This window comes from Ranitomeya variabilis, chromosome 5, assembly GCF_051348905.1.
Source record: "Ranitomeya variabilis isolate aRanVar5 chromosome 5, aRanVar5.hap1, whole genome shotgun sequence".
NCBI lineage: Eukaryota > Metazoa > Chordata > Amphibia > Anura > Dendrobatidae > Ranitomeya > Ranitomeya variabilis.
Window position 1 is genome coordinate 374,161,247 of NC_135236.1, and position 15,357 is coordinate 374,176,603.

At 44.4% G+C, this 15,357-nt stretch overlaps 1 protein-coding gene across 19 annotated transcripts in view; it reads left to right on the forward strand.

Annotated features, from left to right (window-relative positions):
• CADPS2 (calcium dependent secretion activator 2) overlaps window positions 1-15,357 on the forward strand; it is a 699,771-nt gene that overhangs the window by 190,021 nt on the left and 494,393 nt on the right. The window lies entirely within an intron of this gene.

Genomic DNA, 15,357 nt, shown 5'->3' on the forward strand with positions numbered 1-15,357 from the left:
ACCAGATGAAGAGAAATATAAAATAATGTTTTTTTTTAAACCTTACTAGGATGCTGCTCTTTTCCCAATAATCATATGGTTAAATATAAGCAGTTTTTATCTTTATTGTCACATGGATAATGCGTTTCGGGATAAAATAGTTTTTTTTGTATATAGATCGTATATACAGTATTTAATCACTTCCACTCTTTGGAGACCGTGCTGAAGACAAAAGGAGGAATCTCCCTGATGAGCCAAGCTCTTAATAAGATTGTCAGGTGCCGACACCGTTTTGATTGTGGACTGCGCTAAATAATGCAACTGGGACATGTGCCCAATCTTCATCATGAATCTTACATCTCGAACAAAAAAAAAAAAATGTTTTAAAAATAATGTTGATGTAAAGTAAACATGTGGCAAATGTTTTTTTTTTTCTTTTTGTAGTATGACCATCTGTTTTATCCCCTTCCCAACATTTGAAGTACATGTACATCCTGATCGGGAAGGACTTCCTGACCGATGCAGTACATGTACGTCATGGCGATCATCCACGCGCAGGGGGCTGTGCGCTGGCGATCGCCACCGGGTGTCAACTGTTACAGCACCCTCCTCTCAGTTCCAGGAATGATTCTGTAACGCTCTCGGCATTTTAACCCCCTAAATGCTGCTATCAAACTCGGTTGCAGCATTTAGCGAGTGGACCGTGAGGCACAGAGGGAAGAAAGCTTCTCTGCCCTTGGATCGGAGACATCCGGGTCACCAGGCATTAAGAAGTAAGTTAGATCATGCACAGTGCATGACCTAACTAATTTGCGTCTGCAGGACTGACAGGCTATAAGGTATAGCATGTACTGTAGCAATGCTCCTGCATTGGTATACCCTATAACTTCGATCAGGCTCCCGAAAGTGAAAGTCCCATAGTGGGAATAAGTTAGAAAGTAAAAAAAAAGTGGAAAAAAGGTAGTAATGTTTATTTTTTTAAATCGCAAAATAATAAAAAAAAAATAGTACCCATACATAAATATTATGACAAAAAAAGTACACATATTTGGTATCGCCGTGTCTGTAATGACCCGACCTATAAAACTGTCCCACTAGTTAAAGGGAACCTGTCACCCCAAAAATCGAAGATGAGCTGCGGCCACCGGCATCAGGGGCTTATCTACAGCATTCTGTAATGCTGTAGATAAGACCCCAATGTATCCTGAAAGATAAGAAAAACAGGCTATATTATACTCACCCAGGGTCGGTCCCGTTGGGGTCTGGGTCCGATGGGCGTTGCGATCCGGGTCCAGCGCCTCCTATCTTCGTCCTCTTCTTGTCTTCACGCCGCAGCTCCGGCGCAGACGTACTTTGTCTGCCCTGTTGAGGGCAGGGCAAAGTACTGCAGTGCGCAGGCGCTGGGCCTCTCTGACCTTTCCCGGCACCTGCGCACTGCAGTACTTTGCTCTGTCCTCAACAGGGCAGACAAAGTACGTCTGCGCCGGAGCTGCGGCATGAAGACAAGAAGAGGACGTCATCGTAAGAATATAGGAGGCCCCGGACCGCGACGCCCATCGGACCCGGACCGCAGCAGGACCGCCCCTGGGTGAGTATAATCTAACCTCTTTTTCTTTTCTTTCAGGATACATCGGGGGCTTATCTACAGCATTACAGAATGCTGTAGATAAGCCCCTGATGCCGGTGGCTGCAGCTCATCTTCGGGGTGACAGGTTCCCTTTAACCCCTTTAGTGAAAATCATAAAAAAATGTGCCAAAAACAATGCTTTGTCATCATACCGCCGAACAAATAGTAGAATAAAAAGTGATCAAAAAGACCAATGTAAATAAAAATGGTACCTCTGAAATGCGCATCATGTCCCCAAAAAATAATGCTGCAATACAGCTTCATCAGCCAAAAAAATAAAATAAGTTGCAGCTCTCAGAATAAAGCGATGCAAAAATATTTTTTTCTATGAAAGTTTTTATTAGATAAAAGCACCAAAACACAAAAAAATATAAATGGGGGTATCGCTGTAATCATGCTGACCTGAAGAATAAAGCTACCTCTTCAATTTTACCACATGCGGAACAGCATTAAAAAAAAAAATTCCTGCTTTGTTGATTTTTGTTTATTCTGCCTCCCAAAAATCGGAATAGAAAGCGATCAAAAAATGTCATGAGCCCAAAAATGGTACCAATAAAAACGTTAGCTAATCCCGCAAAAAAAACAATCCATCACATGACTGTCGGACGAAATATGGAAAAATTATAGCTCTCAAAATATGGTGATGCTAGTTTTTGCAATAGACAAGCTGCTTTTAGTGTGAGATGTCAGCCAAACATAAAAACCCGATATTAATCTGGTATCGCTTTAATAGCACTGACCTAAAACTAGTCGTGTAATCCCTTATATTGCATGAGGAACAGCATAAAAAATAACAAAAATTCTTCACCTGCTGATTTTTTTTTTTTTCATTCTTCCTCCCAGAGATTGCAGTAAGGCTCGGCTCACATTGATCCTGCGCTGAGCGCTTACATAGGGTTTTCCATGTAAATCACTGAAATTCAGATGGAACCCCCAGCATAGGTCCCTATAATAAGGCAGAAGGAGGCACTGTGGACGCCGTCTGACCTGTGATCTGGCGGTGTCCGCCTTTTTATTAGGAATACGTAAAAGTGCCACAGTTTTCTGCACCTTTGAAAAAGAAAAAGGACCTCGCTGAACAGAGGCCAGACTGAGTCCAGAGTAAGAATGTGTGCCCACGAACAGTAATTGCTGTAGCCAGCTGTGACAGCATAGTGGATGGGATTTCAAGAATTCCCATGTCCACTATGCGTCCACAAATGCCTTTGGATCACCTGCGGAGACTGACATGCAGCTCGTATTTCCAGATATGAGCATTTCAATTTCTCTTGTGGAGATGCTAGTCTCTGCAACAGAAATTACATCAATAGAAATGTATTGAATGTGGGGCCTTGCATATGGAGTCTGCAAACTAAACTAGGAAATTCTGCCCTCCAGGATGCCTCCTGTATAACAGTGCTGCTTGGCCATATAGTGAGACTCTGGAGGCACAGTGCCTATTTTTCAATAGCGCTCTGTCTCTCCCGAGTCTCACCATATGGCTGAGCAGTACTGTACAGCCACATTTGGGGTATTTCTATATTCAGCAGAATTTGTGGGACAAATTTTGATGTCATTTTTACCCATTTCCCTGTGTGGAAATGTAAAATCTGGTGCTAAACCAAAATCTTGGTGTTAAAAATATAATTCTTTTTTTCTTCATTGGTATAAAATTCTATGATCCACATGTGGTGTCAATATGGTCTCTGCACCCCTAGAAGAATTCATTCAGAGGTGTATTTTGTAAAATGGGGTCTCTTTTTTTTTGGTGGGGTTCTGTTGTTCTGGCACCTCAGCGGCTCTGCCAATGGGACATGGCATCCTCAAACCAGTCCAGCGAAATGTGAACTCCATTATGGCGCTTCTTCCCTTCTGAGCTTTGCACTGTGCCTCAAAAGTAGTTTTCAATCACATGTGGGGTATAGGAATACTCAAGAGAAATTGCACAACAAATTTTGGGGTCCATTTTGTCCTGCTATCCTTGTGAAAAAAACTGGGTCTAAAATAACATTTTTGTGGGATTTTTTTATTTTTTTTTTATTTTTACTGCTCTACGTTATAAACTTTTGTGAAGCAGATGGGTGTTCATGGTGCTCTCACCACACATCTAGATACATTCCTTGAGGGGGTCCAAACACCAGAAATTGGAGCAAAAAAACACAAAATATGTATATCATAAAATAATAAATTTTATTTTAAATGTATCATATAAAGGTAAGTATCACAAAATAAGTAATTAGAACAGAGCAAAAGATTAGGTTAAAGGTGCACCTTAAGAAATGGCACCCCCAATGACAAAGGCATGGAACTTTTAGCTATCTCATGTAGCCCAAACAGGGGTCTAATTCAAATAAAGTGCCTAGTGCATATAATTTCATCCATAGCCTAAATGGTCACATAAGTCTCAAAAAGGTAAAATCCCATTGTATCAAACAGCCGTATGGCTAGCATAATCTAACCAGTAAAAGAGACATGAGACCACCCGCAGATCTTACCCATATCTTTGTCCATTGGGATACCCACGGGCCCCAACGCGCGTTTCACAACAGCTTCCTCAGGGGGCAGAGTGATGGAAATGATCCCCGCTGTCTTGCTTATATACACACCCAATAGTCACAATCAGCGGCGCATGTGGCAGAAGCGGGCACAGGAAAGCCGCATCACTCCGGCGCCATCATGGCGGTGCGCGTCACGGGGAAACCCCCCTATGACGTCATTGACCCGCACACGTCACTACCAGGCGCCAGGCATGATGCCGCAGCCCGAGACCACATTGGAGACATGCGCACCAGTGACACTAAAGGAATCTCACCAATTAGAGCAGAACGGGATTTGCTGTGTCCAGCACCAGTTTTAAAGGTACATATTATTTTGACCGAATAATTAAAAGAACAATACATAAAAACAAACAATATATAACTTGATCCAATATACATTAAAGTGACAGTGCATAGAATACAATAAAAAACAATAAATAAACATACATCAGCGTGACAACATATCAATTAATGACTAATAACTGGTGCAAGACATGTCATAATGAATGATGCAGAATTGCATACTCAGTAAATATCAGTGTTAAACAGGACATAATAAAACATCCAGTGAACAGTTCATATTAAATATTGCCAATCCATTCAGTGCATCCAGAACTGTGATTCAGAAATGGAGATGATGAATCACTTCTCCAATAATAATTAATTCCAGTAGGGATATTCAATGAAACGTTCAAGTGTGTAGCTAAACATAAAAAAAGACAAATAAAATTAAAAACATAATACAAACAAAGGGGAAGGATCATTAGTCCAGAGATGACGTAAATCTGCTACAAAAATGATGAAAAACTCAGCTGCTCATTTAGCCCCGCCGGTGTCATTGTATCTAAAGTCACAATCCAACGGCATTCTTTTTGTGTCAGGATGCGCACACTGTCTCCTCTGCGTATACCCATGTGGACACAGTCAATCCCCCAAATCTTCAAATCCCCAGAATTACATTTATGTTTCAGCTTGAAATGTTTGGGGATTGTTTTCAAAGAATCCACGTCATCCACATCACGAGCGGCCTCAATATCTCTCACATGTTCACGAGTACGGACCCATAATTCATGCAATGTTAAACCAATATAGACCAAATTACAGCTGCATTTAGCATAATACATCACATGTGTAGTCGTACGTGTGATATAGTCCCTGATCTCAAATGTTTTGAGGCCGTTCGGTGACATGAAGGACGTGGACCTAAGATGATTTTTACAGGCCAAACAATTTCCACAGGGAAAAAAACCCTTCCGTTTTCCTTTAGACTTAAAGAGAACTGTCTTTTTTGGAACATAGTGACTAGTTACCAGTTCATCTTTCAGGTTTCTACCTCTACGTGGTGTCATGAGAGGGGAAGTGACATAAAGTGGGATCAGTCATTAAAATTGGCCATTGTTTCTTGAGGATTCTCCTCATAGTATTTCATTGTTGATTGTATGTGGAGATGAAGCGAATAGCTCCATCACCACTTTTCTTCTTCTTACTTTGCCCAGCCAAGAGATTACTACGATTTGTCGCTTTTGCTCTCACATCCCCTTTTGATGCTCCGGTTACTGTATCCCCGTTCTCTGAATCTCTGCCCAAGGTCCATAGCCTGTCTCTCAAATAGTACATCCAAAGTACAAATTCTCCGAGCCCGGAGATACTCACCAGTAGGGATGGCATTAATTGTAGATTGAGGATGTGAGGAAGCCGCATGTAAGAGTGAATTGACGGATGTTCCCTTGCGGTATAGATCAGTATGTATAGATCCATCATCATGCACTCTCAATTCAACATCCAAAAAATAAATTTTTCTTCTGTCAAAGTTATAGGTGAGCTTGATGTTGGACCCATTGCAATTCAAACCCACCATAAAATTATCCAATTCGAGGGCAGATCCCTGCCAAATAAACAAAACATGGTCTATAAACCTAAACCATCCAAGGATCTGGGGGGCGGCATGTGCACCATCCAAAAACAGACCCCTCTCCCAAAACCCGAGAAAGAGGTTAGCATAGGAGGGCGCACATGCCGCCCCCATTGATGTACCCCGCTTCTGAAGAAAGAAGCGATCCTTGAACGTTAAAAAAAAATTGTGGGTGAGAATGAATTGCAAAAGGTGCAACACCAGCTCACGTAAATCAGCTTCCAAATTACTGGTCTCAAGATAAAAACGTGCAGCTTCCAAACAATCCTCATGGCCAATACTCGTATATAGCGATTCAACATCTGCTACAACGAGAAGTGCATCATGGTAAAAAAAAAATACCATCTAAACGCCTCAGGACGTCCGTAGTGTCCCTGAAAATTTCTAATGCTTCTTGATCTGTTATATTTCTCGTATTCTGTTCCACAGTTGATCTAGAATGAAGTTTACGTAAAACTAACTTCCAAGAGAACAGGTGGAGATCCTTTAGTGCTACAAAAAATGTTAAATTGTTAGATGGAGAGAATGAGAGTCCAAGACTTAACACCTCTTTTTGAGTTTCAGTTAATACATGAGAGGATAAGTTAATCACCTCCAATGTGCCGGTCTTGGCTTTTTTATCAACAGGTGGGGAAGCCGGTGTCTTCCGTTTTTGATTTTTCTTTCCACCCCATTTAGTTTTATTATCCCTTAAATGATCTTGTCATGTTGGACGCTGTTCATACTAGGGCGTTCGACAGACAGCGGTAATTCCGCTTTTGTCCACTATGCGCTCAGTGGCGTCGGCTAGTTTTTATCTAGCTGGTCCGGGGTTAATTTAGCTGGTGCTCGGATTGGAAGCTGGGTCACGCCCACTGCCTTTAAATAGTTCTTCTGAACATTGGGCATCGCCGATTATAGCTTCTGTCTTGTGCTTGGTTATCTCGGTCTGGAGTGGTGGTCTAGGAGGAGTATCGTATCTGGTGGTGTATTTCCCTTTGTCTTATTTTCTCCTTCCTTTATTTGTATTTGTTTTGCCCTGTGCACTTATAGTGTATTCCTGTGTGACTGTGGCGTGGTGCATATTTTCCGTTATCCTTGTCTGTGCTAACTGTGGGTATTGGTGGTATGGTCTCTTCACTGGGTGGTGGGTGGAGGTTTCAGCCTAGGGTTGAAACAGGAGACAGGATGAGGATGGAGGCCCAGACATGCACACCATCAGTGTAAACTCTGGGAGAGAGTCAGTCAGGGTTTCCCAGAGTTGAGGGAAATCGCAGGGGCCTGGGTTATTAGCTCTTGCCTACCTAGGCTTCCCGTGACAGATCTCTTCTCTTCCATAATGTCCTAAAACCATACGATTCCTGGTTCCTGTCCTCAGCCGAGGACATGGTGGAAATGAAAGTGGATCGTCCCCTTGAAGAGTATCTATTCTCAGTCCTATTTCTCTTCCATTTATAGATCTGATCATTCTGAAAATCTGACTGATCACATTGATATTTTTTGGTTTTGCCCTCCACAATCTCCTTTTCCCATCTTTGTTGTTCCACATCAATATCACTCTTCAACTTCAGAACTTTTTCATGGGTCAGTTGTTTATTAATATTGTCCTGTATAGTTTTTAATTCACTGTCAATATCACCCAAAGACATCTCATTAGACCCAATTAGTAATTCTAATAACATTTTAGAGTACTGAGAGGCTGCCCCCTCCCAGGCTCTGATGAAATCTTCATTTTTAATGGGAATAGAGGGGAAGACTTGGACTCTTAGGCCACGCTGAATAAGACCACATGCGACATACTTTTCTAGAAATGCCTTATTCCACCAGAGGTGGGTACGTTTCTTAAGCAGCTCTTTATATCTCTTAATCAATTCAACGTCATCTCTGGACTTCTGATCACTAAGGGCACTCGGACCCCCATCAAAAACTCTGTTCAACTGAGTACGCCACTTTTTCTCACGTTCATGAAAGTCCATCTGATCTGAGATAGATGCTGTGAAAACACAGAAGATTATCAGACACAATATCTCAAATACAGATATCATAGTACGATACCAAAAATTAGTCCCAGAAAAATTATGTACCAGGACCTCACTGAATGGTATCCTATGGAGCTCCCTAAAAAATTTTTTTTATTTTTACTGCTCTATGTTATAAACTTTTGTGAAGCAGATGGGTGTTCAAGGTGCTCACCACACATCTAGATACATTCCTTGAGGGGGTTTACCTTCCAAAATGATGTCACCTGTTGGAGTTTTCCACTGTTTAGGCATATCAGGGACTCTCGAAATGAGACATGACATTGGCAGACCATTCCATCAAAGTATGCATTCCAAAACATCAACCCTTCTTTTCTGAGTGCTGATAAGGATAAAATCAAACAAAATGGTTACCTTATATACTAGATTATAAGCCGAGGCACCTAATTTTGCCACAAAAAACTGGGAAAACTTATGGACTTGAGTATAAACCGGGTATGCATTGTCCCCTAATCCCTATTCTGGTATTCATGGTTCCCCATCCCTGTCCTTGTATGCATGGCTCCCCGTCCCTGTCCTTGTATGCATGGCTCCCCGTCCCTGTATTGTATGCATGGCTCCCCGTCTCTGTCCTTGTATGCATGGTTCCCTGTCCTTGTATGCATGGTTCCCTGTCCTTGTATGCATGGCTCCCTGTCTTTGTATGCATGGCTCCCTGTCTTTGTATGCATGGCTCCCTGTCCTGGTATGCATGGCTCCCCATCCCTGTCCTTGTATGCATGGCTCCACGTCCCTGTCCTTGTATGCATGGCTCCCTGTACTGGTATGCATGGCTCCCCATCCCTGTCCTTGTATGCATGGCTCCATGTCCCGGTCCTTGTATGCATGGCTCCCCGTCCCTGTCCTTGTATGCATGGCTCCCTGTCCTTGTATGCATGGCTCCCTGTCCCTGTCCTTGTAGGCATGGCTCCCTGTCCTTGTAGGCATGGCTCCCTGTCCTTGTAGGCATGGCTCCCTGTCCTTGTAGGCATGGCTCCCTGTCCTTGTAGGCATGGCTCCCTGTCCTTGTAGGCATGGCTCCACATCCCTGTCCTTGTATGCATGGCTCCCTGTCCTGGTATGCATGGCTCCCCATCCCTGTCCTTGTATGTATGGCTCCCCATCCCTGTCCTTGTATGCATGGCTCCATGTCCCTGTCCTTGTATGGCTCCCCGTCCCTGTCCTTGTATGCATGGCTCCCTGTCCTTGTAGGCATGGCTCCCCGTCCTTGTAGGCATGGCTCCCCGTCCCTGTCCTTGTAGGCATGGCTCCCCGTCCCTGTCCTTGTAGGCATGGCTCCCTGTCCTTGTAGGCATGGCTCCCTGTCCTTGTATGCATGGCTCCCCTGTCCCTGTCCTTGTATGCATGACTCCCCGTCCCTGTCCTTGCATGCATGGCTCCCCGTCCCTGTCCTTGTATGCATGGCTCCCTGTGCCTATCCTTGTATGCATGGCTCCCTGTCCTGGTATGCATGGCTCCCCATCCCTGTCCTTGTATGCATGGCTCCATGTCCCTGTCCTTGTATGGCTCCCTGTCCCTGTCCTTGTATGCATGGCTCCCTGTCCTTGTAGGCATGGCTCCCCATCCTTGTAGGCATGGCTCCCCGTCCCTGTCCTTGTAGGCATGGCTCCCTGTCCTTGTAGGCATGGCTCCCTGTCCTTGTAGGCATGGCTCCCTGTCCTTGTAGGCATGGCTCCCTGTCCTTGTAGGCATGGCTCCCTGTCCTTGTATGCATGGCTCCCCCGTCCCTGTCCTTGCATGCATGGCTCCCCGTCCCTGTCCTTGTATGCATGGCTCCCTGTCCCTATCCTTGTATGCATGGCTCCCTGTCCCTGTCCTTGTATGCATGGTTCCCCATCCCTGTCCTTGTATGCATGGCTCCCCGTCCTTGTTTGCATGGCTCCCCGTCCTTGTTTGCATGGCTCCCCGTCCTTGTTTGCATGGCTCCCCGTCCCTGTCCTTGTATGCATGGCTCCCTGACCCTGTCTTGTAATGGGTGGCTCCCCATCCCCGTCCTTGTATGCATGGCTCCTCGTCCCTGTCCTTGTATGCATGGCTCTTTATCACCTATTTTTGTATGCATGGATCCCATAAGAAAAAACAAACACATCCTACTTACCTTCCCTGCACGCCTTCGCTGCATCTCCGGTGCCAGCAACTCTTTCGGCCAAACAAACACGTGTCCCCGCTCATAAAGGTAATGAATATTCACTCCACGCCTATGGGAGTGGGGATATGTGATCACTCGGCCGGAAGAGCTGCTGGCAGCAGAACAAGATGCAGTGAGGTCGAGCAGGGAAGGTAAGTAGGATGTGTGCTGGAAGGCTGCTGCTGTAGCTGTGCATGCTATAAGAGAAATGAATATTCACTGCCAGCGCAGTAAATATTAATTTCTCTTTAGCAGCGGGCACAGTTACAGCCGCAGCTGCAGGCTCCTGCCTCTGTGACCCACTGCCCCACCACTCCCCCTCCTCCGCCGTCTCTCTGGGACAATGACTGGTGTATAAGCCGAGGGGGACATTTTAAGCACAAAAACAGTGCTGAAAAACTCAGCTTGTACACGAGTATATACGGTATATGCACAATAGAGATACCCACAACCCCACCCCAAACCACAAGCATATCATCTCAAAACTGAAAATAAAGATTTAACAACCACAAACAAATTTCATCACCCAGGTATCATTTTAATCAGTATAACCGCTCTGACCACTGTCTGTAGGTTACTGTGTACAATCCAGATGACAGGTTCCCTTTAAGGGGTTAAATGTGATTGTCTAATTCTGAACACAACAACAGCCCCAACAATATTTATACAACTCTATTATAGTTTATTTATTTTTATTGTACAGTTTGTTTTTCGATTGTACAGATTATAGGTTATAATAAAGATGGCAAAAGGTCATCTTGGTATGATTGTTAATACTGTACATAACCTGGCATTTTTACAGTGGTGTGTGGACTTTATTGTATGTAGGAGTCAACTACACTAAAGGTACCTTCACACTAAACGACTTTGCAACGATAACGATAGCGATCCGTGACGTTGCAGCGTCCTGGATAGCGATATCGTTGTGTTTGACACGCAGCAGCGATCTGGATCCTGCTGTGATATCGCTGGTCGTTGCTGAAAGTCCAGAACTTTATTTGGTCGTCAGATCGGCGTGTATCGTCGTGTTTGACAGCAAAAGCAACGATGCCAGCAATGTTTTACAATGGTAACCAGGGTAAATATCGGGTTACTAAGCGCAGGGCCGCGCTTAGTAACCCGATATTTACCATGGTTACCATTGTAAAAGTAAAAAAAAAAACACTACATACTCACCCTCTGATGTCTGTCACGTCCCCCGGCGTCCGCGCTGCTGCTCAGAGCTTCCTGCACTGAATGTGTCAGTGCCGGCCGTAAAGCAAAGCACAGCGGTGACGTCACCGCTGTGCTTGAGGGCCGGCGCTTACACAGTGCAGGGAAGCTGAAGGCAGGGGACGCGACAGACACGGCAATGTAAGTATGTAGTGTTTTTTTTTTTTTACATTTACACTGGTAACCAGGGTAAACATCGGGTTACTAAGCGCGGCCCTGCGCTTAGTAACCCTATGTTTACCCTGGTTACCCGGGGACTTCGGCATCGTTGGTCGCTGGAGAGCTTTCTGTGTGACAGCTCACCAGCGACCAAACAGCGACGCTGCAGCGATCGGCATCGTTGTCGATATCGCTGCAGCGTCGCTTAATGTGACGGTACCTTAACTCCCACTTCTGAGTGTAATGTACATCTGTGTGTAAAAATGTGTACATTTCCCATGGGTTTCACTGATTTTCCTTTTTGTATTTTTTTCCTTCATGTGGCTGTAATTATGATGAAAATGTAATAGTTATTGTACTATAGCACCAATTTTTAGTGCAGAATCACAAATTTGCTAAATGTTCAAGTCCCTAAAGAAAACCATCCTCATGTGAAAAGTGACCAGTTTTTGCTCTTATTTTATTTCCGCCACTTCCCTGTGTATTGTTTTTTTCTTTGTTTTATTTTTAAATTTGTTAAACAGTTCCATAGATATGTTTTTTTTTCATTTCGTGCCAATTGTGAGGCCATGTGCACACGTTGCGGTTTTTACCACGGATCCACGGCGTTTTTGACGCTGCGGATCTGCAGCAGTTTTCCATGCGGTCTACAGTACCAAGTAAACCTATGGAAAACCAAATCCGCTGTGCACATGCTGCGGAAAAAAATGCGCGGAAACGCAGCGTTGTTTTATCCGCAGCATGTCAATTCTTTGTGCGGATCTGCAGCGTTTCTGCACCCATTGACTTGCATTGAGTCGGGCAATTTCGCTGCAAAACCGCAGATATGAAAAAGATCTGTGGTGAAACGCTGCAGATCGGGAGGGGGGAAGAGTGTGGGCGGTGTGTGGGTGGAGACTGTGTGTCTGTGTGTGCGGGCGGGGTCTGTGCGATGCCGTCGGGGGTCTGTGCGGGCCACTCGGGGGTCTTTGTGTGTGTGTGCAGGCATCGTCCGATGGGACTACAAGTCCCATCGGGCTATGCCTGCTACAATTACAGTGATTGACAAATTAGCCAATGATGGGACAGTAGTAGTCCCATCATCCGGCTAATGTGTTGAATGTAAAAGAAAAAAAAACACAAACATACATACATACTACATACTACATACTACATACTACATACATACAACATACTACATACATGCTACATACATACATACAACATAATACATACATACTACATACAACATACTACATACATACAACATACTACATACATACATACTACATACATACAACATACTACATACAACATGCTAAATACAACATACTACATACATACTACATACAACATGCTACATACAACATACTACATACATACTACATACATACAACATACTACATGCATACAACATACCTACTATATACATACTACATACAGTACATTCATACAATACATACAATACATACAATACATATAACATACAGTACATATAACAGAGTACATACTCACCATCACTTGTCACTTTTATCCCCGAAGCCAGTGTCAACTGTAAAAAATATTAAAATAATAAACAATCAATATACTCCCTGATCTGCAGAAATCCAATAAAAACGAGTGTCCCACAAAGATCTCCCGTCACAGGGAATCCTGTGAGCAGGGCCTGTTTTAGGCAAAGTGGGGCCCTAGGCAAAGTTTAAAATGGGGCCCCAAATGCTAACATATTGCACATCATACAGAAGCATTTCTGCTGTATTTACATGCGCTGATCTCAGGCCGCTAAACGAGTGTGATCGACAATACTGAAGTCGTTGGACGCTTGTTTCCCGGCCTCTTTCCACCATCTCAGAAAGAATGAAGGGGACAGAACCATCACTAATAGATCACTAACAGATCACCATACAGTATCATGTTATCAACAGCACATCTACAGTTTATACCGGCGATGTGCTGCTGAGAACAAGGATTTTTATTCCGGCATAAACAATCCAATCACCCAATGAATATGCAGCATTTTGCTTGTTTACTATAACACACCCCATAGTCCTCCATATAATATAATGTGCCCCATAGTCCTCCATATAGTATAATACACTCCTCATAGTCCTCCATATAGTATTATACACTTCCCATAGTCCTCCATATAGTATAATACACTCCTCATAGTCTTCCATATATTAAAATATACTCCTCAGTCCTCCATATAGCATAATACACTCCTCACAGTGCTCCATATAGTATAATGTACCGCCATAGTCATCCATGTAGTACAATTCACTTCCCATAGTATAATGAACCCCATAGTTCTTCATATAGTATAATGTATTCCCCATAGTCCTCGATACAGTATAATTCAGCCCACATATAGTATAATGCAGCCACCACCCCACAGAGTATAATGCAGCCACCCCAGAGTATAATGTAACCCCCCACAGAGTATAATGTAACCTCCCCATAGAATATAATGCAGCCCCCCATATAGTATAATGTAGCCCCCTCATAGAGTATGATGCAATCACCCCTCATAGAATATAAATATAATACAGCCCCCCCATAGAATATAATGTAGCCCCGAACAGGATATAATACAGCCCACCTCCCCATAGAATATAATGTAGCCCCATCAAAGGGTATGATGCAGTCATCCCTCATAAAATCTACTAAAGCCCCACACAGAATATAATGCAGCCCCCTCCATAGAATATAATGTATAATGTACCCCCCAAATATATAACAGCCACATAGTATATAACACAGCCTCCCCCATAGAATATAATATACCCCCATAGTATATAGCACAGCCCACATAGTAGTATATAGGACAGCCACGTAGTATATAGCACAGCCCACACAGTAGTACATAGCACAGCCCACACAGTAGTATACAGCACTGCCCACACAGTAGTATACAGCACTGCCCACAGTAGTATACAGCACTGCCCACAGTAGTATACAGCACTGCCCACAGTAGTATACAGCACTGCCCACAGTAGTATACAGCACAGCCCACAGTAGTATACAGCACAGCCCACAGTAGTATACAGCACAGCCCACAGTAGTATACAGCACAGCCCACAGTAGTATACAGCACAGCCCACAGTAGTATACAGCAGAGCCCACAGTAGTATACAGCAGAGCCCACAGTAGTATACAGCAGAGCCCACAGTGGTATACAGCAGAGCCCACAGTAGTACACAGCAGAGCCCACAGTAGTATACAGCAGAGCCCACAGTAGTATACAGCAGAGCCCACAGTAGTATACAGCAGAGCCCACAGTAGTATACAGCAGAGCCCACAGTAGTATACAGCAGAGCACACAGGAGTATACAGCACAGCTCACATCCCCCCTTCCCTCCCCGCGAGAAAGGCCGCACAGTCCAGTAAAAAAAAACAAAAAAACACAAGCTCCTCACGTCTCCCCGAGCCCGCGCTGCTCCTGTGTCGGCGGCTGCCGCCGCACTGCCTAGCACACAGTGAGTGCGCGCGCACCCGCCGTGTCAGAGGCAGAGCGGGGAATGATGGGAGAGAGAGCGTCAGGTGACGCTCTCTCCTCCATCATTGCTTTGAACTGTACCGGCAGACGCCGGTATAGTTCAATGCGGCGGGGGAGTCGGCGCTGCCTCACAGGGGCCCCATAGCGGCTGTGTGACTTGCCGCTAGCTGGGGGCCCCTGGGGGAGCGGGGGCCCCAGGCAGCTGCCTGGTCTGCCTGCCCCTAACGCCGACCCTGCCTGTGAGCCATACCACCTAAGTAAAGACCATAAAAACTAGCAAAGAGAATATAATGATCCAAATCTCTGAAACCATATGGCAGATATAACAATA